The sequence below is a fragment of the Sinohyriopsis cumingii genome, chromosome 6 (genome assembly GCF_028554795.1).
Source record: "Sinohyriopsis cumingii isolate HCF-2022 chromosome 6, ASM2855479v2, whole genome shotgun sequence".
Taxonomy (NCBI): domain Eukaryota; kingdom Metazoa; phylum Mollusca; class Bivalvia; order Unionida; family Unionidae; genus Sinohyriopsis; species Sinohyriopsis cumingii.
Genome location: NC_142966.1, coordinates 107820564 through 107847709, shown reverse-complemented (window position 1 = coordinate 107847709; position 27146 = coordinate 107820564). Strand labels below are relative to the sequence as shown.

General features: G+C 34.2%; 1 long non-coding RNA gene across 2 annotated transcripts; it reads left to right on the top strand.

The window, feature by feature from the left end:
- Positions 1 to 421: 421 nt before the first annotated feature.
- On the top strand, positions 422 to 21735 carry LOC149797674 (uncharacterized). Of its 2 annotated transcripts, none has more exons than XR_016421858.1 (3): positions 422 to 452; positions 1179 to 1241; positions 16160 to 21735. It is a non-coding gene; the product is annotated as an uncharacterized LOC149797674 (long non-coding RNA). The 2 variants fall into 2 exon arrangements; XR_016421857.1 differs by having other exon boundaries at positions 425 to 452; positions 1179 to 1289.
- The last annotated feature ends 5411 nt before the right edge of the window (positions 21736 to 27146 follow it).

The following is a 27146-nucleotide window of genomic DNA, read 5'->3' as shown; positions in this document are numbered from 1 at the left end:
CATTTTCGTCTGTCATTATAATTCGACACTTTCTGCTGTTAACAAGTGGTGAAGTGTAAAGGTAGTGAGTCTCTGTGTTCAAATTTCACCATATAAAATGCAATCCGTTTTACTCAATGACATTGGTTGTGTACCAAATTTAAAAAATAGCATTAGAAAAATGTGCATGACAACAATTCTTGTCCATAGCTTCACAAGTATACAGCGCTGCTGTAGTAGAAGAAAGGGAAAACAAGTGTGCAAAACATTCCAACAATAGATTATATTATGAATTACAGTTTTAATCTTTCAAGATCATTAGTACCAATCGGTATACCTTATGTTTGGTAGATTGCCAATCAAGTGACAGGCATGCAAGTTATATTACTTGATTTTTTGTTACAATCATCCACTACAGAAATAGTGGATCATGAAGGCTGTCTGAACCTCTTGCATGCCGAGTTTTCAAGCAGGTAGTATTAACATTAGTGTTTTAATTTTCACATTTTGGATGTTTTTGATCATTAACTCTTCTGTTTCACACATAAAAATACAGCAGGAAAATATCTGAATTCGAAATGTATACCATATTCTGACTATTTTACAAGATATGGGGGCTGGGAGAGGACAAATACCTACAAGTATAAACTGAACATTGAAAGAATTTTTAAATCATGTAACATGATTTGTTTGTTGTTTTGTAGCTTGTAGTCAATTACTGGCCTTGATTCAAACAATGAAATCGTTTGGAGTATTTTGATTTACACCAAAGGAAAGTTTTATCCATTGATATTTTGTACCAAGATGATGAAAATTTTCAAGCCATTGCTTTACCTTGCCGTCAAAGATTTACCAGTAGTTGAAAAATTAGAGGTGTTTGCCTCAACATATTTTGCGTTATAAATACATAGTCCAACCGATTTCTTTATATTCTCCATAAGGCAAGTTATAAATATATGCTGCATTTATTATTGAAATGTTTTGTTTTGTTTATTATGTAAATATTCTATATCGCCTTTGCAACAAAATAAATTGTAGCGTTACAATATGTGTAGATGGATGAATATATTTCTTCAGTTGGAGAAACTCTAAGTGTTCTGTTGTGATCATAACGAGTCTTTTAAAAGTTAACTTTGGATATTTTTCTGTAAGAAAACTTCGACTGAGTTTTCTCTTTTTTTTCCTTCTGTCCTTGACAGCAAGAAGTATGAGTCTTTTCTGGATTTTCGCCTTACCGATGGTGGTCAAACAGCTGGGAATAGGTATAGCTCTTTTTAATATGGTGATGGTGGCCACAAAGCTGGGACTAGGTATGGCTCTTTCTAATATGGTGATGGTGATCACGAAGCTGGGACTAGGACCGGCTGTTTCTAATTTGGTTTAATATAATTTGTTTGTCAGTGAAGCAATCAAAAATAGGTTGATTACTTGGAGTGCATTATAACAAAAACAAAAGTTACATGCGTGCAATTTATACGACTTGATTTTGTAAGGCATATAATGTATTTAGGCAGAAATAAATTTAAATGGAAAGGAAGTACTGATTGGAGGGATATATAGACCCCTAAATAGTTTATCATCCATACAGGATCGTGCTGAATTAAGCATCCATATAGCCAAGAACCACTACACAAAAATACACAGTGCTTACGAGGGATTTTAATGAAATTTTTCCTGTTCTTAATAAAGAACAACAACTAGGTCAGCCGCGTAATCTACAACATATTAAACAGGAAACATGAAACTGTACAAAGTATATCAGATACTGCAGGTAGCTTAATGACGCCAAGTTTTATTGGTGTTTGGGTCCAGGATCCATTTTGTTCTAGTGGAGTCAGATACCATTGTACAGTATACGTTACCTTAAAAAGCACTACTGCAAAGTTCAAGTGCTGTTAAATAGTGCTATGGTCGTAAGCTGAAGGGAATTATAATTTGTAACTTCACTTCCGTACTTCGTTTTCCGGAATGAAATACGTGACAGAAACGGCATGACTGATATCATTGTGACTTAAGTACTGTACTGATGTGGTAAGAAGACTATTTACCACTACAAAAGCTTTCTTGAATTTGCAATTTTCATATTTTGAAACCACTAATGCATGAATCTTTTACAGATTGATTCTTGTTTCTAGAGATAATATGATTTTCACTGACTACAATATTTATGATCCCAAAGTTTAAGGCAAATATATCGTTCAATTTCGTTCCCGTGTGCTGTTGTCTCTTTTTATGTTTTAGTAAAGAACAAAAAAGCAGTTCACAAACAACGCCTTTTTCAGATCATAAAAATGAAGCAAAATTTGTTTATTTGTGTTCTTTTTTAATCTTCTGTTGTCATCATTTCTGCTCGACCTGTAGAGAAAATATGAAATGGTTGTTTGTATGCTGCTTTCAGTATGGTAGCCCAATGTATTCTATAGATATTGAGGAAATGGGGATTTAGATGGCAACACGACCAGTCACCTTTCTTAAACATTGTCAGATTCTAGAGAAGGAGAGCCTTGTCAATTGAATTAGTGCGTATCTTAGTTTTAAATTTAGAAAAAAAGTTTCGAATCAAATGTTTGTTTTCATGCCAACTTAAGTGCACAATCAATAGCATTTGTAACGTGATTCGTTTTAGTTTTCATGGTCAGTTGTTGAGTAAGACAGTGACATGTATGCATACAAGCAAGGAAAGGAAGAAACTAAAACGTAAACTAGTACACAAAGACACACTGTTGGGGAATGGGGATGGAAAGGGGGGATTGTACCAGCGCAAAAATAAATCTATTATTCAAGATCTAAATCTTATTGAAATGGTATAAATACGTGTCTGGGTTTCATATCTGTGCACGGAAACGTCGATGTTTTTTCCATTTCAGCCAACATTACATATAACTCTGCCATCCTAATAATTTTATCCTCAATGGCCATCTAGTAAATTTAATTAATCGTACCGAAACTACTGTGTCCTACCACAAGAAGGTCCTAATAGACACGCAGTCATTGATGTAAATACCAGCACCGCCAGCCACATCAGGTACTATTGATACAACTCTGACAACAAATCCGATTGGAGCATCTGTGATAATTACCGTTGGTGCAAATCCAGCAACACCATAGTCAACAGTGGACCCATCAAAAGCCTACATATAGGATCCACAACTTTGCACATGCACTTGTGACTCACGAATATCACGGTTCCGTTGATGATTTCATCTTGAAGTTGCGATTCAGCTTCAGTTATTTTCTCATGTTGATAACATTGAGGGTCTATTAATATTCTTCCATTAACTATGTGATCGCAAAGTATTATTGCTCGACATGTAGGGCTTTATCAGATGTAACTTGCGCATGCACTTGAAACCAATTACCAGTTTTAACTTGTACAACTGTCATGCAATAATTATAAAATATATTTGGACAATATAAGTCCCAGGAAAGTGTACGTTCTGGGACGTCACATTCTTTGATAATCACATTGCTTTCATCCCATTTTTGTGTCTGAAACCCTTCGTCGCACAAGAACTGCTGAATGGATAAGTGCGTCCTTGTTTGATCTTTCTCTTCTTGGTTGAGTCAATGTTTGTTTTACGTGGAATGACAACAGCCATACCAATAACCTCTTAATGCTGAGCGCCAAGCGAGGTAGCTGCTTGTACCATTTTATAAGTCTTTGGCATGACTCGGCCGGGGATCGAACCCACGACCTCCCGTACTGGGATAGTAGATCACTGGTTGATGAATAGCAAATAACCATTTGATGGATGGTAAATATCGTTTCCATGCCTCAATATTCATCGGCAGACAACGCCGTAATTCCCTTCTGAGTGAAACTAACAAATAGACTCATCATCATGTGAAACGTTTCACGTAATACGTCATTTTTGTTAGAGTGTAGACAAGTTCATATTTTCGGCCTAAATAGAACACACATGTTACAAACATACTAAGTCCTCATGTGAAACATAAGGCGTAATATGGCATTTCATTTAGGGAGCAGACATTGCCACATTTTACAGCCTAGATAAAACCAACAATCCAACTCCTCATGTGAAACGCATAACGTAATGCAGTATTGGATCAAAAGCAAACCGTCGCATCATGGTAAATGCTAAAACTCTGCTTGACTCTGGAATCTTTTGACCCTACTTAACCTGAGTAGCTCGCTTGACACTCAAGTGCTAAATAATCTGCTACTTTCATTTCAGTGGAATAATCGGATACGACAGAACAGTTATAGGAACAAACTTCTTCATTGGCACATTTTACCATTATTACTTAAATGGTCGACGTGGACGCAAGTTTCCGGGTTAAAAACATGCATATATTTGTACGTTGCAAACGGTGTATGGTGATTATTCATACATAGTTAATTACCATATATAAATGCCAAAATAATTAGTTTTGTACTAATCGAACTAACGTAGTAGTATTATGTAACTATCGGGTACAAAAGATGAATTATTATTAAACTGTACATTTGAATTGGGTGTATGTCTGTTTCACAAAGGGAATATAACATTGGGGCTACATTATTCCATTATTAAAGGTTCTTGGCCTAAATGGGATCCCATTGTTACATGACTAGAAGATGTTGACCTTAATAACGGAAACGTTTCCTGAGGCACTTCTGGAATTAAGCTTACACTAGGTTTACATTGAAGGACACTCTGGGAAAGTAATGAACTTTAAAATTACGTGTTCATGTTACATTTCTGGGATACAACGTGAAATGTAATATTTGAATCTTTAGATACTATCCAACACCCATTTTCGGATTTCTATCCAATACCCACATTTTATTACTATCAAACACCCACACTTAGTTTACTATCAAATGCACAACTTGTGGTTACTACCCAACACACCACAAATACTGACCAAACTCCCTGGATCAACTGATCATGATAGGTTTGTATATGGTTAGACAGAAAATGTAATATAAATTAGTTATCTTATATCGAACACTTACCAATATGATATCTTACATTTGATCATCTACAATCGAATACATCGCACTTTACTATCAACACGCAGTGACCAAAACCGCTATACCTACTATCCGACGATGCAAAAGGTAGGAGCATATAATACACTCAATATTCTCACAAACATGCTATCACACTAGATGGATATGATGTAAATTACAGGGAATTAAATCACACATTATCCCACACAATCAAAAGGGAGAAGTCTTTATAGAGACAATATTGTCACAAACAATGGGATTTACGCTTAATTGTCAAAGACTTACACAAACATAAAACACATATATGTTTGGTAACAATTTGTAATAGTGTCTCTCTTTTCGAAGACATTTAGGAATCCTTGAACTGGACATCTGCGTTAGTTGATTGCTAATATTTACCACTCTACATAAAACTACTATGCCTCCAGGTGAGCGCCATCCATTGAGCATATTTACTATTCCTTCTTGAGGGACTGATGATTTCTTAGGCTTCTTGCTCTTCATCTTCTTTCGCCCCAAGTCTCTCTTGATCTTATTTACGTAGTTTTGGATGTCATGTTCCCACTTCTGTATGATTATATCCCTCCCATTTACCTTCTCAGCGCAACTTCTCATAATCTTAGATGTCACTTCCAGGATTATTTCGCGAACGAATTCTTTCCTGATCACAACGAAATGATGTCCATATCACAGGGTTTTGCCTGATGTTATGGGCGACAAAGATAAGCACAAACATACAAACAAAACTGGCAAGGTTTGAATAGTGTATCATTTCTATGATACGTGGATATAGCAGAGAAAGACAGTTGATGATGTTACCCTGGAATGAAGAGTTGTTAGCAACGAGATCTAGGATGATAAGGTTTCTCCATCTGTATCACGATTCATTGGGTACGCATCGTTTCACCGTGAGACTAAAATCATTAATCCCCATCTGTCACTCCTACACCTTTTATCCTTGCTTTTGCTGATGTTCCTTTTTCCTTTTTCATTTTGACGTTTCCTGGTTTGTTCTCTTTTTCACCATTCCTTCCATTACGTCTTGGGACATTTCAAGAAAATAGTGGTTTTCTTCTGCTTCCTCTCAGTGAGGTGGTGTCTTACCATGCCAGTGAGCAGCAGGGGATCCGTTAACTTGCTAATACTTTCGTAAATGTTCTTATGAGTTGCCAGGTTGAGAATAGATTTGCGGCAAGACTGGACTTATGAGAGGGAAGGATAGACGCTAAGGAATACATCCCCTACAAAGTTTTCGCGAACTTTAAAGGAAACATTAAGAAAGACCGTGAAAGGGCATGCATACAGGATTCTTGTTTTGCGAAAGTAAATGGCAAACCAGTCGGGTCCTAGCTTATCATTGTCGTCAGTGCTTTATCGTCTTTAGGCTTACAATGAAAAAGTTTATTTTAGCTCACACCACTGAATATCGAGAAGCTATGTACGAGCCGTAAGTCAGAAAGTAATGAAGTTCACCTGTGTCCATCTTTAACCTAGGGTGATAAGTCATCAATTCACGATTGAATCTATTCTTGAAAATATCTGTTGAGCAAGATGATGGAACCGAATTATGCGTTTCGTTTCCGAAACGTCCATTGAGATAAGGAAGTCACTCAAGTCTTCATATCACTCTTTCCGAATCTGTTCCTCTGAGATAACACTAATTACATCTTTCGGACAGTCTTCCAACAATTCGTCTTGAGTCATCATCAAACATTTGTTGTGTTGTTTCTTATTAGAATGGTTGATTTGACAACCATACCCTATTCTATGGTCTGGTTTGTCATTATTTCTGTCAAGTGTCGAGCAATAAACGAGAATAATCGCTGTTCTTGTTCTGGTCAGCTTGATTGTATTGCTCTTTTCATTTTCTTCTGCACATGCGGTCTGTGACTGTTGTTTTGAATGGTCGCCTATCGTCATGGATTCTACCTTTTAACAGTATAGGATCACGTCTCCCGAACTGATGACTTCCAGGGTATTATTGAATTCTGAATACAAACTAATATACAATGGGTTCGAGAGACTGCAAACTGTAGATCTGAATTTATAGCGTGGAATATCCCTCTTCGCTACCGCAACCAGAGAAAAAATCTAAGCCACACAAATCATATTCTACTGCATAATCGTTGTACAAATTGCCAAGGCCACATTTGGTCCCTAATAGCCCTATGGTTTCAAACAGAGTCAAGTCAGATCTCAAGTAATGTTTCTGGGCAAATGTTGGTTCCAAAGGTCTGGTAGACAACGTCTGGCCATCTCGGATGACTTGGATAGATTAAGGTGTTGGAACCTGAAATGATTTTAATAGACAAATCTGTCGAGATACGCATTGTTGACGATGAGAATACGTTTTAGAAAACAGTGTATTCGATCTTCGATCGGAGTCCAAAGGCAATAGGAAAGGCTTTGACGTCCGCTCGTCGTAGTAGTTACATGACTGTTGTTCTGCTCAGTCTCACTGATGCCGATTTCCATTTTAAGTACGACGTCCGCACAGCGCACGTAATGTTTTCATTCTTTATTGTTTGTATGGTACCCGTTAGCATTAGCCATCAAATGGAACTCGGCCTTACTTCTATTCAATCTCAGGCGCACATACATTCATTCCAACAAATACCTTTCTCGCTATAATTTGTTCAAATGCAATCATCCATCATTTCTGAAATATATATTTGGTTATTTTGACGTTGTTAACTGAAACAGTGTTGTCTGCATTGTCATCTGCAATCAAAAATGTATATTTGATATTGTCCGATTTATTAGGCATCCACACCACTGAATTATTCAGATGTTTGATCTTGGCGTCTGTTTTCATTTCAAGACAATGTTCAGGTACGCTTGGTAAGGGTAAGTGTCCATATTGATGCTGACTAGTTTATCATTCCATTACAAATCCACAAATGACTAACCAATGCATGAATTGTTGTCGAGATCTACGTTGATATTCTCTCCTCGATCTGTGCCGTTCGTTTTGACAACCTTGACTTTCAGGAAGAAGCATTTGTTTTATTCAGATCGATCTAATATTTTCTTTTGATTTCAAATTTCTATAGTTATTCAGATGGTAAAGAAACGACATACCATTAAATCATACCAATTGATAAGATTTCATTTTTCTTCGTTTACGAACAACGGATTATTAATATCATGCAACAATAAAACAAACTGTTTAATTGCACATCTATTGTCTGTACTGCTTGCCACTTCCAATCTATCTTCGCTATCTCCTTTTCGTTGTTTAAAAGGCAAACACGTAAATAGTTTGAGAATCGCATATGTATCCTTGATGAAAGTGAAGAATATTAACTGGAAAGTATATAGGGATTAAAATACACAATGGTGTCCATAAACGTAGGCATAAACTTGCTAGCTATATATATATATATATATATATATATATATATATATATATATATATATATATATATATATATATATATATATATATATAAAATTATATAGCGGAAAAATGACACCACAGTGCTATCTCTTTTCGCCCTTCTTGTTAAGAACTTTGATAGAACTTTAGGCATCGTACGATATATCACCCTTTATTTGATTTGTCTGTGAGTTTGCTTTAGAAGGTCGTAAACTTTTGCTGTTAATATTTTCGTTGCGACGAGCTGCTCATATACCCAAAAATTAGGACTTGCTACAAAAGTTGTTAAAGGCACAAACACATCAATACAACAAAAACAACAACAACAAAAACAGCCGGTATTCATTTTGCTAATGGAGACCACTAAAACAGCTCTATGTAAGCTTCGGCACTTTTTAGTGTGAAACGAAATGCTATTAATTCCGAATGTAATTCAGACTAAGTATAGCATTTACCAACAGAAGACAGTCCAATATACTCTCTGTGTGCACCTTAATTTCCGACATGTACTGAAATTCACTGTTATATAGATTAAATGACACAAACAGCTGTGAATGTGCTAGGGTCTAATAAATTGTTTATATCAAGAGGTAACGTAAAAGGCTCTGTCTGGTTCAGATATTCCCTGTATTTTCGTCACATTCTTTTAACTAACAGATTATTCGTTTTATATTTTAGCTCATTGAAGGCTTACTTTCTTGTTACGACTCTATGGTCTTGAACTATGTAACAGAAAGGAAGTGAAACCAATAGTTTTAGTAAAATCAACACATATAATTTATTTCTCTATGTTACAAAGTCGAATTCAATTCACAGTATTTTTTGATTAATATTTTCGTATTTCATTATATGAAATGTATTTTTTTAAAAATAGTTACCATTCATGGAGTCCCTTCATTCGCCTTTGTGCCTTCCAAAGGGTCCTTTTGTGAGATCTTTCTTATGCTCCTCATGGTACCCCACGAGGCTTTTCTTTTTGGCCGACATTCGTTCTGAATTTATCGACTTTCGTTTCCTCCACCACAGCCAAAGATTGAAACATAGATTGCTGAATTAGCTTAATTAATCTATGTTCTGAATGTTTTTGTGTGGGGTACCAGTCAGTGAGATTGGGAGCTCACATCACGCTACTGTTTATTTTTGGAGGGTTCACAAATTCTTTCATAGACAAACCACCAGCAAATCTTCTAAACGAAACAAAATCTTGGAATATTTAGAGTTTAGTGTATGTAATTTTGTGTATATAATTCAGAATATTCATGCACACACACACCCAATATCAAACCCCGAGGAGAGTTCAAAATGCACCCACCACATTGTTTTACGTGGTGATGAGGTATACATGAAATTCCCTTGGGCTGTAGCCCACATCTTTCTATAGAAAAACCGCGATTATCGCCACCGTCGACAGTATGTCAGTCACGAGATTCGAACGCTGACCCCACTTATGAGAATCAGCCACGACAGCAATGCGCTATATTCTAATCTTATTTATATGTGTTTTAGAAATTATTATAAAGTTACCTATGCTGGATTGCTACAGCCGAATATTATACAGTACTGAGTAAAATTAACGCCGTGAATTTATTTTCTGTTTCTAAACACACTGTATAAAATAATCGCACCTTATATTGCTGAAATACAACTAGTTAACAAGAGATTTAAAAAATAGTTTAGCTGTATTGTAGATGTAACGGCGTGTGTAACCACTGTTTCTACCTTGATTTTGTCGATAAATTAGAAACCGTAAATATCCTTCTACTAGTTTGAACTTTTAAACAATTATGTTACTTCACTGATATTAATTATTAAACAGATGGGTAATTAATTAGGTACGATGACAAAAAAAAAATTAAGCTCAAAGGAGAAAAATATGCTGCAGAGTTATATTCTTTCTTTGCGGTTATTCGCAGTAACAAGCGAAGTAACTACTGAAATAGTCTGCCGGAGAGAGAAACATAGTTATCTCCCTTCAGTAAAGAAACTTCAGAATGATCAGATAATTGTTCTATCACAATTATTCATCAGCACAAAAATAGTTACACACAATATGACTGGCATTAAGTGATAAAATAATTATCATATGCAATTATTCTCTTTTCCACAGTGACAATAGAAATTTCAGATTGAATAAATATTTTTTCTATCATGACATTTTACCAAGCTTAAAAATACCTACACATACGACTATTGAAACTTCGACAAATATAATTATATATATGAAAATCGAAGTTTCAACATCGACGATAGAGACCTCAGAATAATAAAATAATTGTTCTAACAATGAGCATAAGGACCCAAAAAATTAAATAAATAAATAAATAAATAAATAAATAAATAAATAAATAAATAAATAGTAATATCGTATTAGTAGCAACACTACCGGAGATTTCTTAGCATGACAGAGTTATCTTCCTTCAACATTAATGAAAAGATATAATTTGTTTATATTTTTTCGATAAAGACGATTTGGTGATATCATTTTCGACAAACCGCATTGAAACACGATCAATATCAAAATACTTGCCAGCTGCAATTATCGATGGAAATGTTTTTTCCTCACCTGTCTCTACATTTACGGATACAACTGATCTTGCACTCTTGCAACTGATCTTGCAAAACCCTTCTAGAGTAATCTATTGAAATATTAAAAAATAAATTTATAGAAGAAATAATGTTTCTTTCATTAGAAAATCTTAGATAACCAAAGTTATTAACATCGCCAACTAATTTTTTTTAGTCAACAGTGCCTGATGATAGCATCGCTGGATGATTCATAATTCGTTATGATAGGATGTTTACAAATTATTTTTGCCCCATTTGTATAACAATATCATTTGTTTAAATCATGATTAGGCTTAATTATTAATTTTAAAATCTAGCTAGATAATCTTTCACATTTTTTTTAATATATTTATCATTATTATCAGTATATTGTTATCGTAATATCTTTTCAGCTCCCTGTATTTGTTACCGCCGCATTGCACACACAACTACATTTCTCCTCTAACTCCAATACCACACTTCAAACATGGTTTTGGTCCTAAACACCCTCTCCGTACACTTTGTAAATGATAGCCGCAGAATTCATTTACACAACATTTGTCACAAGGAGTTGTAGATCCTATCATAAGCCAACTGCATTTATTTTTTGTTTGAATCATATATATGTACACACATATATACTTGTTTTAATTATAATATGGACAAATTAACAGAGATTAAGATAAAGCCTTCTGAAGATAAATTTAATCTTGACAGAATATCCCCTGACTTACCGATGTTTGCTCTGGTTGATCCGACAAATAAAAGTTTGACTGATACTATTCATGACGCCAAAAAAGAATTTAGTAATGATGGTGCATCTCATGTGTGGTTGGCGTTAAAAATCATACGCAACACCGATTGTGTCGACGATGTTATCAATGCTACAATGAACGACAAAACGAGCAGCGACGAGTATTAATTATCTCGACAATCAAAGAGATTTTTCATAGTGACGTTTATTGTATTAGCAGAAACAAACAATAATACTTGGATTATCAGTGCAAAGGTGACCCTGTCCTTCATAATGAAAAAATTGCCGTATTAAGTAAAAATTTCAAACCAGGAATGTTGACTAGTATTGACAAACCGTATTATGAAAGAGCGTATCCTGCAACCGTGGTTATTTATGGAATTTATCCGATAAATGATAAACCCAGCGTTAATAATCTAAAACCGAAGAAATTTTCAAAAATAAATTGTGTAGCCGAACGAGTAACGGAACATTTCACAAACGTGAAACGTGGAAACGGCTTAACGGACAAATTACGTAAATTAATAAACGAGTGGGGGGGGGGGGAATAGTTAAGGATACCGGAGCATTTGTCCTGAATTAGGAAAGAAATTAAAATTTCCAATAACATTAAGAACAACAACTGGAGAGATTTTATACGAATCAAAATATAAATAGAAAGGAGCTTCGATTGAAATTATTGATCATAATGCGCATGCGTGAACCAGTGCAGAAACAATATTTCCTCAAAATCGAGCTGTTAAATTTTACCAAGGACATATATTTTATTATCGAAATAAGTCGGAATGGTTCTGTATCCGTGTGGTTGTTTCAAAGTTCAGATAATGGAAATCATGATCAGTTTGTAAGGCCGTATGGAGGTATTTATCGCACAGAGTCTCTCCATGAAGAAACGAAGAATATTGCGTTGAAATATACTGAGTAATTGTTTTACCGTTCCTTCCATTGCTGCTCATTTTGCTTGAGAGAGAAATTCGTGGAAGAAAACACTATTTGATTTTTTTTGAAGAAACATAACGCAGTTGTGTCGAATACGGACACGGCGGATTATAGAATACTAAATACGATTATGGAGATGGTTATTTGGACATCCCACACACGAGATGACCAGAGTATCGATAAATGGACCATTACCGGACTTTGACCTGACTGGATTTGCTTATATGGAGTCATTTAAGTTTGCTGAAAATCTTCATCCGATTTGTTATGTCTGGTTTGTCAAACATTTTTCACAAAAAGTGTGCGCACCAATAGTTTTATTACGGTATATGCTCGATGTAAAATACCATTATCGTCGATTGTAAGTGAAGCAATTATATCATATCTCCGCAGAAAGAAGTTTGCTTACTGCAACAAAAGAAATAATCTGATGATGAAATCTTATAAAATAATCGGTAAATTCACAAAATGAGGATCATATGATCATAAACGACGTTGTACAAGATTGATTATAAACTATGCTGAATTTGATTTTATAATTGCTGATACAACGAATAAAAATACGTTTATAAGTCGAGAAACAGTTTTCTTCCCAAGTGAAACTAAATTAGGTACAATTGTGAGTTATATTGATGGTCAGTCACCGCAGTTTACTCATTTAAGATCTTCAATGATCGCTTACGTTTCGATAAATCTATTATCAATGATAAATAGAGTTTCTGAGTTTGCTGTCAGAGTAGCTACGGGTTCGTTTTATATCAACAAGAATACAGGATTGGTAGAACAACTACATATCGGCACTTGTGCTTCATGGGGTGAATGCAGAATAAAACAAAAAATAAATTATACAATAATTCTGAATTCGCCGACGTTGAAATTAAGGGTATTTATCTTCTAAAAAATCAAATATCAAAATTATCATCTGCACCATCAGTATTTGATCATGTAGCTAGACATAAAAATGTTTACCTCAGTGGGCCTGGAGGTTCTGGTTCACTCATTGTATTAACACATGCACACAGAAGCGCAAGGGAAATGAAAGAAAGAAATATTAAATCATGGACTTAGCATAAATTCTTTTGATGGAAGAGAGATAAATGGACTCCTAAACAAATGGGAGAGAAATATGTTCCAAGAATTATGATGGGGGATGAAATATGCAATGTTTCATTAGAAACGTTAAAAATTTCTTGATTGGTTATTGACAAAAAAAATACTGATGTAATAATGTGTGGCTATCATCGTAAACCGCCAACTTTTGTTGGATTGTCTTCACACGAATGGCTAAAGAATTTTGTAGATTATTATGAAGAAATAACTGATGATCATAGTGCACTTGACCAGGATTTAAGAGAGTCTAAGAAATTAATCAGACTACAACCGAATAAATTTAAGAAATTTTTATGAGCAACTTTTGGAAGTTATGGAGACCAAATGATTTGATAGTTGCAGGTAGAAAAATAGTTTATGATACACTTCAACAGTAATTATTTATGTTACATAAAGAAAACCTTTCAAATCTACCCGTACCATTCTGTTATCGACCAGCAGATACCCGATGGAAAAATATCGACGTTGATATACCAGGATCGTCAGAAAAACAAAATCTTGTATTAAATGATATTGTTTTATTTCCTGTCAGTCTTGTTGAGAGGCGCGTTAACTCCTGAAGGAATCATCGACAAAACTCTATGGACACTAGGATACGCAATGAGGATTCATTCATCAGAAGGAGTAACCATCTCTGATACAAATGTTTGGATTGTTGATGATCGTATCGAATGGTCAAGCTTAGTTTATCTCGCAGTATCTCGAGTCAGAAGAATATCGCAGCTACGGACAATTGTCATAGACTTGACAGAAAATAATAATTAAATTCAGGAAACAATTGCCGACCATGGAGATGATGTAGTAAGAAAAAATTAGTTATAAACAATGTGACCAAAAAAAATAAAATAAACACGACTTTGATCTCGATCCTGAATTTATCATGACATTGAAACAACGACAGAACAATCATTGTGCGAGCTGTAACACAGTAATGTTGTGGCAATATTCAAAATTTAATCCAAGACAATTTAATGTAGACAGAACAAATAGTCATTTTGGTCATACACGCAAAAATGTAATGCTGGCTTGTCTTGAATGTAATCGACGCCGAGGTATTAGTTTACAAAGGTGAATGCAGGAGTAATTGTGTGTCTTCAGGAATTACTTGTAATTGTTCACATACAAATCCACGTTGAGGAGCAGTTGAATCTAATCTTTAGATTGCAGGTCTACACGTGGATCTTACACGCTAGAAATGTTATTTGTTGTAATACTCCAAATAGGATCAATCGCTCTTTTTTTACCACCTTCAAGTTCACCAGGTTCTTATAAATACCTGACAGTAACATAAATTAATACTGGTTGTTTTGAAAAGTCATGTCGTTGTATTGGTATACGTTTCTTTTGTAATTGCATTACGGGTTTCATGGCAGTTAAGTAATTTCATTATTTAATGCAGTTATTACACTTGGCTATCTTGCAACCCATTCGCGGGATCTTATATCTTTATGAATTATTTCCTTCGCATATTGATATGCAAATAACCGCTCAGCAAGTGTTCGATTAAATCGTTCAACAATTGCCTGATCACGATGAATTGCAGTATGTCATCGTCTAATTTTGATGTTGTGTTTTTCCATCTGAGATGAAATTGCACCAAGAAATTCGTTGCCAGGATCAACCTGTAATAGTTGTGGCAGTCGTAAGGGTCTTTGTTGATAAATTCTTTCAAAAGCAGAAAAAACTTCAGTCGCTGTTTTAGCTGATAACGGCTCTGCTTCCTTATAGCTACTTGCAACATCAACGACAGTCAACGCATATTTGTATGTTAATTTCCGACTTCCAATTTTAATAGAATCATGTGGTAAAAAGAAAATATATGCTTGATGAACTTCATTAGGAGTGCTGACATCAAAATGTGCATGCTGAATTTGTTTAGGTGGTGGTAGCTAAATTTGCCATATTGTCTCTCGTGCTAACCATTTTTCAGCAACAGAGCGTGTAACATTTGCTGCATCAGCGCGTTCACTAATAGCTTCTCTACCATTTCAATATACTATTGGCTATAATAAATCGATTCCATTATTTCAGTAATCGGTTGATTAATTATGGGCTCCAAATGATAATTTACGTTTCACCGCAGATCTTACCAGCCAATTAGCTAATGATTTTCTGAAAGATTTATTTTTTATGGAATTTAATGCATGAATTAGTTTTACGTCTGCAATATGCCGTTGTTGCAGATTTTTACTTTTATATGCTACATCATGAATATGACATGCTTTATCAATCGCGTTTATTGGATACTCTCCAGGTCTTGGTTGATCTAGCTCGTCAAGTCGGATATCAAGCCCGGTTACAGGACCACAGTAAGTATATCCTGGAAGATATTTTTCTCCTGGGTATTTAACCCATGGAGTTCCTGGTAATTTTCCTAATGAAGTAGGGATATCACCACCAATTTTCCTTGACTTGTCAAGGGAGATAAATACATATTTATTTGTACCACATTTCGCACACTTGCCTGTAAGTGCACGCTTTTTATTTTTTGTTACAGGTAAACCACCTATTTTCCGGCAACGGATGGTCCGGCACCTCTTTTAATCCGGACATAATTAAGAGAGGTCACTTGAAATTCCCGACACCTCCAAGTTAGTTTAATGGGCGCGCACTCACTTGGATTGTTTAAACTGCAGCTGTTGGTGGTGATACATTTTGTGCGATTCTTAGCTTACTGTACTTACATTTAACCCTAGCTATCGCTTCTGAGACAGATGCAAGTGTCAGTGGTGGTGTCAAGTGCAATCACCAGTCAATATCGATACAAGATAAAGTAGAACTGTTGAAAAAACTGGACCGTGGTGTTTCCGTGCGACAGCTGTGTGACGCATATGGTATTAGTTCAGCAACGTTTTACGATATAACGAAGCAGAGGGACAAATTATTGAAATTCTGTTCAGATACTGATTGCAACAAGAGACTGAACATTAGAAAAACTATGAAAGATGTAAGAGTACTGAGCATGACCGAGTGATGATGGAATGGTTTCGACAACGTCGGAGTGACGTAGTGGACTTGTAGGGCAGGATAGTATGGACCAGGATCAGTTGTTTAATAAAGAACTTAAAATAGAACATGAGCGTGACTATAGTGAAGGATGGCTTCAAAGGTTCAAGAAGCGTCATATAATTTCCATGTATAAAGTTTGTGCAGAAAAACGGTCTGTAGACCACGAAGGAGCTGCCGAGTATGTGTACAAATTTCAGAAGCTTCAGTTGATGAGCACCTCGGTCCTGAGCAGGTGTATAATGCAGATGAAACTGCATTATATTGGCGATGCGTGACATCGGTTGGTCCGGCAAAACTGTTAATCCGGCAAGGCTTTGTAACCAAGGGTGCCAAAAAAATGGTGGTTTATCTGTACTGCTTAATCTAATAATGAGATGGCTCAAATGGTATAAGTTATATTTAATAGCTCCGTCAGTTGAAGATCAACGATGCTGCGAAGTACTTAAAGATTTTGATGAAAACACAAAATTGTTAAACGCAGATGGTGATGATATTATTGATTTTATAACCGATATTGATGAAACCCCATCCGTAGATGACCTTCATGGATTTATTAATAATTTATATGACTTTGGGAAGTTAGGAGATGCATCATGTTATTGCCCTGGTGGTTGGTCCGGGCTAGCGCATTGACAATAACCATGTCAGAAGGACATGCATGCCCTCGCTTCGCACTATTCTCCCCTCCCCTACAAGTCTTTCCGTGTTTTATTTTTTCCCCCTTTTTTATGTTCCTAGTTGCACATATTAATGTTAAGATATCTGATCTTATTCTGCCCTAAACAGCTTCCGATTTCACTTGAGCTTTTCCATTTAATCAAATCAGGCCTCTTCTGTGGGCTAAAATTTCTAAACCCAAAGTAGCAAAGGCACATACTGAGAATCTTTGACCAGTATCTGGCCTATAACTATTCAATAGCTTTAATGTATGTTGGAGGGGCTAGGCAGGTTTTAAATAAGCCAGAATTTGGCTAAGGATTCCTGTTGCCATACTCAGTGAGGCTGGTAGAAACCAAATTGTGGATAAATGTACTCTTAGCCAAAATCTGGCTAGTGTCTGCAATGCCTCTTAGTATAACTCACGTGTGGCTGTACAAAACCAAAATCTAGGTAACTATGATTAGCCCAAATTTGGCTATCTGCAACATTGTCCCTTTCCATAATGTACATGTATGACTTTTAGACAGAAACCAAATCTTGGCTAAATCTATGCTTGGCCAAACTTTGGCTAGTGTCAGCAACAGCCTTTAGTAAAAGTTGCATTTGTGGCTGTTAGAATTAAAAAGTTTAAAAGCCGTATAATTCGCCAAATGCAAAAGAACAAGTGTGATCCTTATGTTAGACTACCCATTGTTGCATGCCATTTTAAAATGTATATAATAGATTACAGAACTTAAGTGTAACATTAAAATGTAATGAATGACAAAATACCAAACCATCCCAGTGATTTATATAAGATATTTTTTATACATAAATTCATGAGGTAAATTATTTATTTTACCTCCACCCACCACCATCCCATTCTAATGTGTGCCAACCCTACCATTCATAAATGTGTAATCAGAATACTGTCTAGTGAATACACATTTTCTGAGCTGTAATCCATAGGAAATGAGTAGATTCAAAAAACTATTACCACATTGATATTAAATACCCACATTTTTAACAATACTAACATATGGCCTTTAAATATCCTTATTTTAACTGTAAATTTAGAACTTTCTGAAATTGTTTTATTTCAGGAATGCTTTTTAAGTTTTGCTATAAAATGATGTGATGACTTAACCTGTGCACATTTAAAATTCAGTACACTTGACCAGTATGTTCCTGTATATAAATCGTTGTAAGGAATGACTTAATTGGCTTTAACCTTCAGTAAGCCATAAACCTTTGCAGTACAGAAATAAAGTGCAGTACAGCTAATATGTATAATCTATTCAACCAACAAGTTGTCTATGCAATAAGAATGTAAATGAATTAAGGAAAAACCGTTCAACTGATATTATGTCTTTATTTTAATATTTCATAAAAAGGGATAGGCGACACATATTGGATGATAGTATATACCGGTAGGTCAGATAGAGTAATAACAAGGAAGCATGTTATCAAGTATGTAATCCATTTTATTTTTAAACCTGACATCACATAAGAAATGTGACTCCAGCTTTAAATATAACAGGAAATACAAACAATGATATTTTTGTTTCAAGTTCAAATGTATATGTTCATATTTATGTAAAAACTTTGCTTCTAAATTGTGATATTTTGTAACATATTTAAATCTTAACACAGTTTTATCAGGATATATTCCATATATTATCAGCATAAAAAATTCCATTTCAAAGATTGCCTGAGGTTCAACTTTTGTGATTTAAAGTCAAGTGGTTAAATATTTAAATTTTTACACACTCTAAAGACATGTCTTCTATTATAATTAAAAAATAATTGATATGACCTAGTGACTATACAGAGATGCTGTTTTAACCATTAACAATGATTCAGTTCTAGAATAATATGTTTCTTCGATAATAATCACCCAATCATAATACTTAGGAGAACTATTACTACCAGTCAAATCCAGTGCTCCCAAATTAAAACTCTTTAGCTAAAAGGAGAGAGGATGCAGTAAGGAGGCAGGTCTTACCTAAGATATCAACCATTGAAGCTCTTGAGAGTGGTTCAATAATTCATACCTGTGTTTAACTTTTAATGTATATTGCAACTGCTTTATATGTTAATGTTCCTTTTCCAAAACACATATTTGGTTGTTCGCTACCTCTAGTTCAGAATTGTTCATTAAATAAATTTTGTTGATTTTCTGGATATCTTTCATATTTAATATTGCTTCTAAACCATCAGCAAACTGAAATTCAAAATTTCCATTCTCAAGTTTCCCAAATGGCTTTTTGCAGTACATGTATGTCCTTTCTTTACCCTCCAGTAGTCCCATGTAGATTGCACCAGCATTGTACTCCACCAGCCCAATAGCTTTTGGAGAGGTTACCTACAAAGAAAATCATAATTGACAAATCATTTTCTTCTTTATCGTTGGGACTGGAAAATAAATTATTTACTAACAAATTAACCTTCTGTACATTATGCCTTGTGGATTAATGTTACTTTAAAGATACAACTGTTTTCATAAAAGAAAGTCTATTGACTTTTATGTCCAAATTTCTTAAATATGATGTTGGTACCTGAAATGAATTGTCTTGTGCTGATGACAGTGAAGGAATCAGTATAGAGTATAGGATCACATCATACCATCAGTATTATTCAAGTTTTGTCATACCCTTAGCACTAAATAATCTTTTATTATTGGTATTGGGTATTGATAAACTGTATTCGACATACAACTAGTGATAGAAGAAAAACTGTCTTATTTTCATTTGCAATTACAGAATGATAAGAAAGCACATAAATCACAATTAATAAGCACACATGCTTATGAAAACAATTGTGTTGCCAAATGATATTGCATTTTTTAAATGAAGTCAGTCACTTCTAAATCATAATGGTAGCTCCACCAGAAAACCCAAGGCAACCAATGTGACGTGTTAAGGCTGTACATAAAATATGAATACATTTTGACATCTTTGCAGCAAAGCTCTGGACCCATAAACCATGCCAGACAATTATAAGCATGTGAAAATATCATGACAAAGTTTTAGCTTGAACGACACATGCTCTGTTTTGTTTGCTAACATTTTCAAATATTAGAGGAATATAAATTTATTTTGAGAAATATTATATATAGCTGTCTTTTCTCATCACAATATTTACTCAGTGTTATGCCATAGACTATAACAAACTAAAGCTAGAACTTAAAGTTAATAAAATGAGTTATATCCTCATCTATCCCAAGGAAAGTGTAAATAATGATAAAATAATACAGTCATCCAGACATGTAAAGGTAAATTCAGTCATAAATGAATTTCCCTTAGAAAAAAAAATCAAAAACAGATTAACCGTACACTGCTTCTCTGCATAATGAGTTTATCTCTCTTAAGCAGGATCTTACAAGACACAGGTTATTTTTGATTCCTTGTAATTGTGGATGCAGCAAATTAACTATTAGACTATAGTGGTGGGGATCAGATGGTTAGTACACTGGACTCTGGTACCAGAGGATGCAGGCATGAACTGCCATGAGCATCACAGGAAGAGACTATGATAATGGTGTACAGTCAGTTCATTTGAGATGTCAAATGGTGGTCTTCAGTTAAGGAAGTGTTAAATCCAATGAAAGTCAAAAGCTCCCCAAGCCTTCCATTGGTATTTGAAAATGGGAGCTACTTATATGGCTGACCATGGAAAATCCCAGAGCTTTTTTATGACATTACTGAAACCTCCTGAACCCTACCTTTCAGGACTATGACCAGTGAGTTCTAACTTGTAATGTGTTAAATACTAAAATATGTCATTGTAATTGAAATATTTGTATATTATAACTTTGATCCCCTCCTAAGGTAGGTCCCCAAGAATAGGACAGTCTCAAAGACCATCATGGTTATTCAACATGTGGGTAGTGGTCACTCAGTGCATACACTGGCACATTAATTTCACTTATGTTTTCAGGTTTATTAGTACAGACATGATCAATGATAGTTGCACTTTTATCTGTTACTCTAGTTGGGGTGTTAATTAATTGATTAAAGTTGTAAGTGTCAAAGTTACTTATCCAACTTCAAAGGTAACCAAGCTCACACAATATTTGGAGGGTGTGTGTGACTATCATTATAGGTGTCACAAACTAAGACTGTTATAACCTGATTCTTTGGGAACTGTACCTTAAGTCACAGTCAGCAAGTTAATGGCAACTTGATTCTGTAGTAAAGAGTGGTGCAATTGATCTCATAGATTGGCTTCTCAGTCAAGATATTTGCTTGCTACTCACCCTGAATAAATTTGCATGCTGAATTTTTCTGGCTTACAAATTTGCATATTAACATAAAAATGTATGATATATGAGATTTGGTCAAAAACTTAATATGATCTGAAAATGTTTTCAGCAGATATTAGAACAGCTGCAGATGTAATTTGTTAATAAATCACATAATATAATTCTGTCATTATTGCATGTAAGGATACACATTGCCATTTTGAATATTTTCTGCCAAGGTAAAATGTAATCCCTATTCCAGTTTATCTGCATTTTTAACTGCAATACATATCCATAGAAAAACATATTTTGTTCTACAAAAGTCATCACCTTTACACAATATTTTTCTATCTCCCTAAATAGAATCTGGAGAAGAAAAAAAGTTGATAAGATTGTCTGGTCAAATATAAAAATATACTTACATTTCACTTTTGCATAGGTATCAATATCTATGCCATCAAGATTTATGCAAATCTTTTCTGTCCACTGAATCAAAGACCATCTGTTGAGGAGAGAAATTCCTTACCCTACAAAAATTATAAATGTTTCAGTATCTATTAATAACAGCTTTAGCAATGTTCCTTTCTCTTTACAACACAATTAATATTATTATTATTATTATTATTATTAAGAAATGAAGAAAAAACAAACTTAATACATAACCCTGTCATTTCTATGGAAGAAACCTTCTAATTTTGCTAACATAGTGTGGATCTAGTGTCAGTTAGAAATGTATTTATGGAGCTGAAATGGCCCTCTACAGTGCACAAAAATCTGGTAGGTCGTCTGATTATTGTGTTGTTACATTATGTATCTATCATGGAATAATGGTTCTCATTTGCAGACAATCAAACTTTTCACTGAAATTTCAAAATGAAAGGTCACAAGTTCTTTAATTTGCATGTTTATTTGACACATAAGTATAAATAAAAATTATTTCAAAATTGTTTCAAGTAGAAATATAGAAATTAGTTTAGTAATTTCCATTTTCTTTGTAAAGGGTTTTAATCATGAAGTGTTTCAGTTGATTCATTTTGAGCAATTCTATTGCCTATTTAAACAATATAAATTGTACTTACTCTCTCCTGTCACACCAGCCTCTACTGTCTCATAATCATTCTCCATTTCATCTTCTTCATGAAAATCATAAACCGATAACATTCTTAAACTGTATTTCTACCTGGCTCAAGTGTGAATTACTAAGCTGGCATTTGCTAGATGGGCATACAATATTCAACCTCTCAAAGCCAATGTGCCTTAGTCCAAGAAAATTCTGTACAGTCCTATAGAAGTTCTGACCTTTTGATCTTGGAGTTGGATCACATGGCCTATTACTCTGTCTTTTGATACTAATGGTGATGATGTGGAGCTGTTGAAACTATGCTGATTGGATGATCAGTGTTGATTTGTTGGATGATACATTGCTTGCTACAAGATACTGGGTTTTATAAAACAAATTATATAATACTGAAGTTCCCATGGTCAAAGTGCTGATCTCACAATGTGCAGGCATTATAACCACATACAAATCATTTCTAAATTGTTAGCTTTCCTTTTCTTGGACAGTTTAAGAGCCAATTTTTCCACCCCATCCCCCTTAAATATTTATTGCCCCCTCCCTTACAACCCATTAATTCCCTCTCTAGTTAGTCACCCCTCCCTTCAACTCATTAGTTTCTTTTCATAATGGACTCTTTGGTAATAAGCTAACTGCCACATGTAAAATATATCTGTAATGAGTCAATTAACAAATGGGGAAGGGGGAAGAGTCAGCTATCTCATTCTTTTCCACCTTCAACTAAATAATTAATTTTCATTAATGGGCCCTTTGGTGATACACTTAAGGCATACAAGTGAGATATCAAAATATAATGGTTCCCTTAACAAATGGGGGGACGGGGCAGAATCAGCTAGCTGATTCTTTCCCCACTACTACCAGTTAGTTCCTTATTAGGAATTGTCTCTTTGGTATTAATCATAAGGAAATACCATACATGTAACAGGTCATAAAATAAATTTGGGGTACAGTGACAGAATCAGCTAGCTGATTATTTCTCCCTATAGCAATTTGTCTCTTTTTATTACTGGACTCTTTCCTAATCTGCTTAATGCCCACATTTGAAATATAATGCAGGTAGTGGTTCACTTTACATAATCTCACATATGGTTTATTTCAAATGAACCTTTACAATTAATAGAAGTTACAATTTTGAACTAATAGAATTTTCAAAAGTCCACACTTACATGGTATAACTGGGTTCATATGGTCTTTTGACAGTGTGAAAAATGAGGTAGCATTTTCAAGGCCTTGAAAGTTTGAAAAAAGTTAGCAGATGGCCCTAAGGTCTTTAAAAGTATTTGAAAATTGAAATAAACCCAAGCATTTTAATTTCTTTCCATAATCACATATAAAATTGTCTAAGGTTGTTAGATTCAAATGTAGTAAAGTAAAATGATAACCCGTTCAGTTTCATTTCATCATTAAACAATATTGTAGTATTTTGTATTCATTATGTTCTCATATAACTTGTATACAGAATGTTAGCAGAAATAGGACTTGGAAATCTATGTTTATAGTCTTTGAAAATCTTTGAATTTATCATTCAGAATTCTGTATAAACCCTGGCATAAGACACAACTTTTAAATAATCTTCCTGGTTCTTCTCAGCAAACTAACACTACATTAAAAATGGGGACCACTCCAATGGCCTAAGTGGTTAGATTATTGTTATGTGTTATACTCGAATAAACAGTAACACAGAAAAGAGTGAAAACAACAAGCTTTTTAAAATTTAACAAATAATTTATTTTCCTGGAAAAATTCTGTAAAATTGAAAAAAGGAGAAGAACTTATGGTTTCAAGAATCAAATCCAAAAATAATCTAAGAATAATCCATAAATTAAATTGCAAACGTCTTAGTAACAAATGTTCTAATAATTTCAAGTTCGAATCCTGATGGTAAATCAAAGATGGATGATGATGATGTATGCTGTAGTCAGTACTATGCTTATCTACAGTTCCTTGTAAAAATACAAATAAAGGCACTCTGGTGTTGGAAATCCAAATTAAATTTGTAAGAAATGTCTTTCCAAAATGTCTGTGTGAGCACTCCTCAAAATATTTCCAGAATAAAAAGAATTAATCATTTTGAAATCTAAATAATTTGAAAAAATTATAACTTAAAATCTGGCTACAGCAAAATAACTTGACCTCAGTATAAAAAGCCGAAAACTGAAAAATCTCTCTCAAAGCATCTCTATTAAAACTAACAAATATATGTAATGGGAAAACCAGAATTGTGAAATCAAAAGGGGGGGGGGTCACGTGACCGTGTTTGTGCCACGTACACCAAAAATGACCCTGATGACAACCAATCATTTTACTCCAAGAATTAAAAAATAAAAAATTGTTTACATCTTTAATCATGTAGTCCCATCATGACCTTGGAAACAACCAATCCTTTAAAGTAAAATAGAACTTGTTTATGAAAATAGATACAAGTTCTGAAACAAGGTCAGAATTTAGATCACCACCTGGTGTTTATAAACTAACAGTCAAGGTCAAACAATTTTCTGAAAAAGTATCATCTCTAGGGAATAAATTTACATTATAATAGCATATAATAGAATACAAAATTTAATAGTGACAAACAATTAAATTAAAATAAATATGAATTAAATCAGATATACGTAGCAGTATCCACCTGTGATGTGAGAGGTTGTGAGTCGAACCCCAGGCTGAGTCTTAGCAAAGACTTATAAAAATGGTACTAGCATCTGCCTCTGTGTGAGTTCGAGTCTCGGATTCAGCCAATGTGGGTATGTGAGAAAGCTTGCCAGTAGCTTCTCGTGGGTCGATGGTTCTTTCCGGGTCTTTTCCCTGCTTCTTCCTCTACCATTAATACTGGCCACCGTGTATAGCCTATCATGTGCTGAAAAAGTCATTAAACCATACAACAACAACATGTCTGCAGGATGATGCCTCAGTGCTCAACATCACTATAAACTGCCACACTGCAGACATTGCAGCAATATGAAAGCTACAAAAAAATTCCAAATTTCACACACACACACATACAAACACAGAGAAAGAGAGGGGATGATAAAGGATAAAACAAAGAGGAAGATCAACAGATAGGAAGAGAGAGGAAGACAAACAGCAGATACAAACAGAGAAAGACAGGAAACAGAGGGGAAGAAAATGAAGGAGAGATAGAGAGAGGGAAGGAAAGACAGCAGAAGAGAGAGACAAAGAGAGAAAAGAGTGAAAGACAGATTATTTAACTTTACACACGATAAAAATAATTTGGTACAATCATATTTCTTCCAAGTGAGAACTTAGAATAGTTATATTTCCTCATTTTATATTCTTATTATGTATAAAATCCAAGCAAAGTAAAAAAAAAACATAAGCCCACTTGATGACAAATGGACATTAATATTTTATTTGGTTAATATGGTGTTTCTAACATTAATATTTAATTTAATATGGCTGGTTTTGAAAACAAATATATTCATTTGCAAGGGGGAATAAGTTATGTGCATGTAATCAATATGATGTGTCCTGTTAGTCTGCTTCATTGTCATTCACTTGATATTAGGGAAAAATTTGTTGCTGTTGGCTTATCGACAGATACCCCTAGTCAACCTCCATTGCATGTATTAAGACTGGTTTTTTTGTTTTACATGTTGTACATCATAGAAGTGGATTTTATGTGCTCTCCAATCAAGAAGTAAGACTTTAAATGATTTTGATTTATAAAGCAGGCTGGTTTTATAATGTTTTTGTAAGTAAGTGATCTAGAACTCAAGATGTACTAAGTAATTATTGCTAAAAATAGGTATGTTGGGGAGATCCTGTATATTTTTGCATGGTTAACAAGCATCTCGTTCTCGCTAGAATGAAAGATTAATGGCAAAGACATTATTTTACAAACAATTTAGAAGTTAAATATCATCACTTCCATATATGACTTTTAATTTAAAAAACGTACTACAATAGTTTCTATAGAAAAAATCCTTGAAACGTCAGCTTATTTAAAAGATTTTGCAAACTAAATATTTTATGGAAAGAATTAACATTTTTATTAGATATTGTTTATGCTAAATAAGGAAGTAAATAATCACCTTTATAATTGCTAATTAAACATTAATTTGGTTGAAAATGAGAGAAAGGATTTAAACAATGTCTTATGACAGTCAAATTCCTCTGTAGCTATTAATTATGTCTTCATGACATTTACAAATGTTATTCATACTGACATCGTGAATTAAATTTAATTTATTGATCAATTAATGAAAGTAATTTTGTGAAGTTAATAATTATTCATTAATAAGTGTGCTTATCAGCATATATAATTCAGTTTTGTGATATTCTCAGAAAAATGTATGAGAATATGTGAACGAAAAAATATACGAATGAAAGTGAACATATGAAAACTCTTATTTTAGTTGGTGTGTTTTGGTAAGGACCAAATAATATAAATAAAAATCTTTTTAACACAGTTGGATGAAATAATTCAAACAATAGAAATCTGAAATAAATAACTGATGAAATTAAGAATATATCATGAATGAATTAATTGTACAAAAT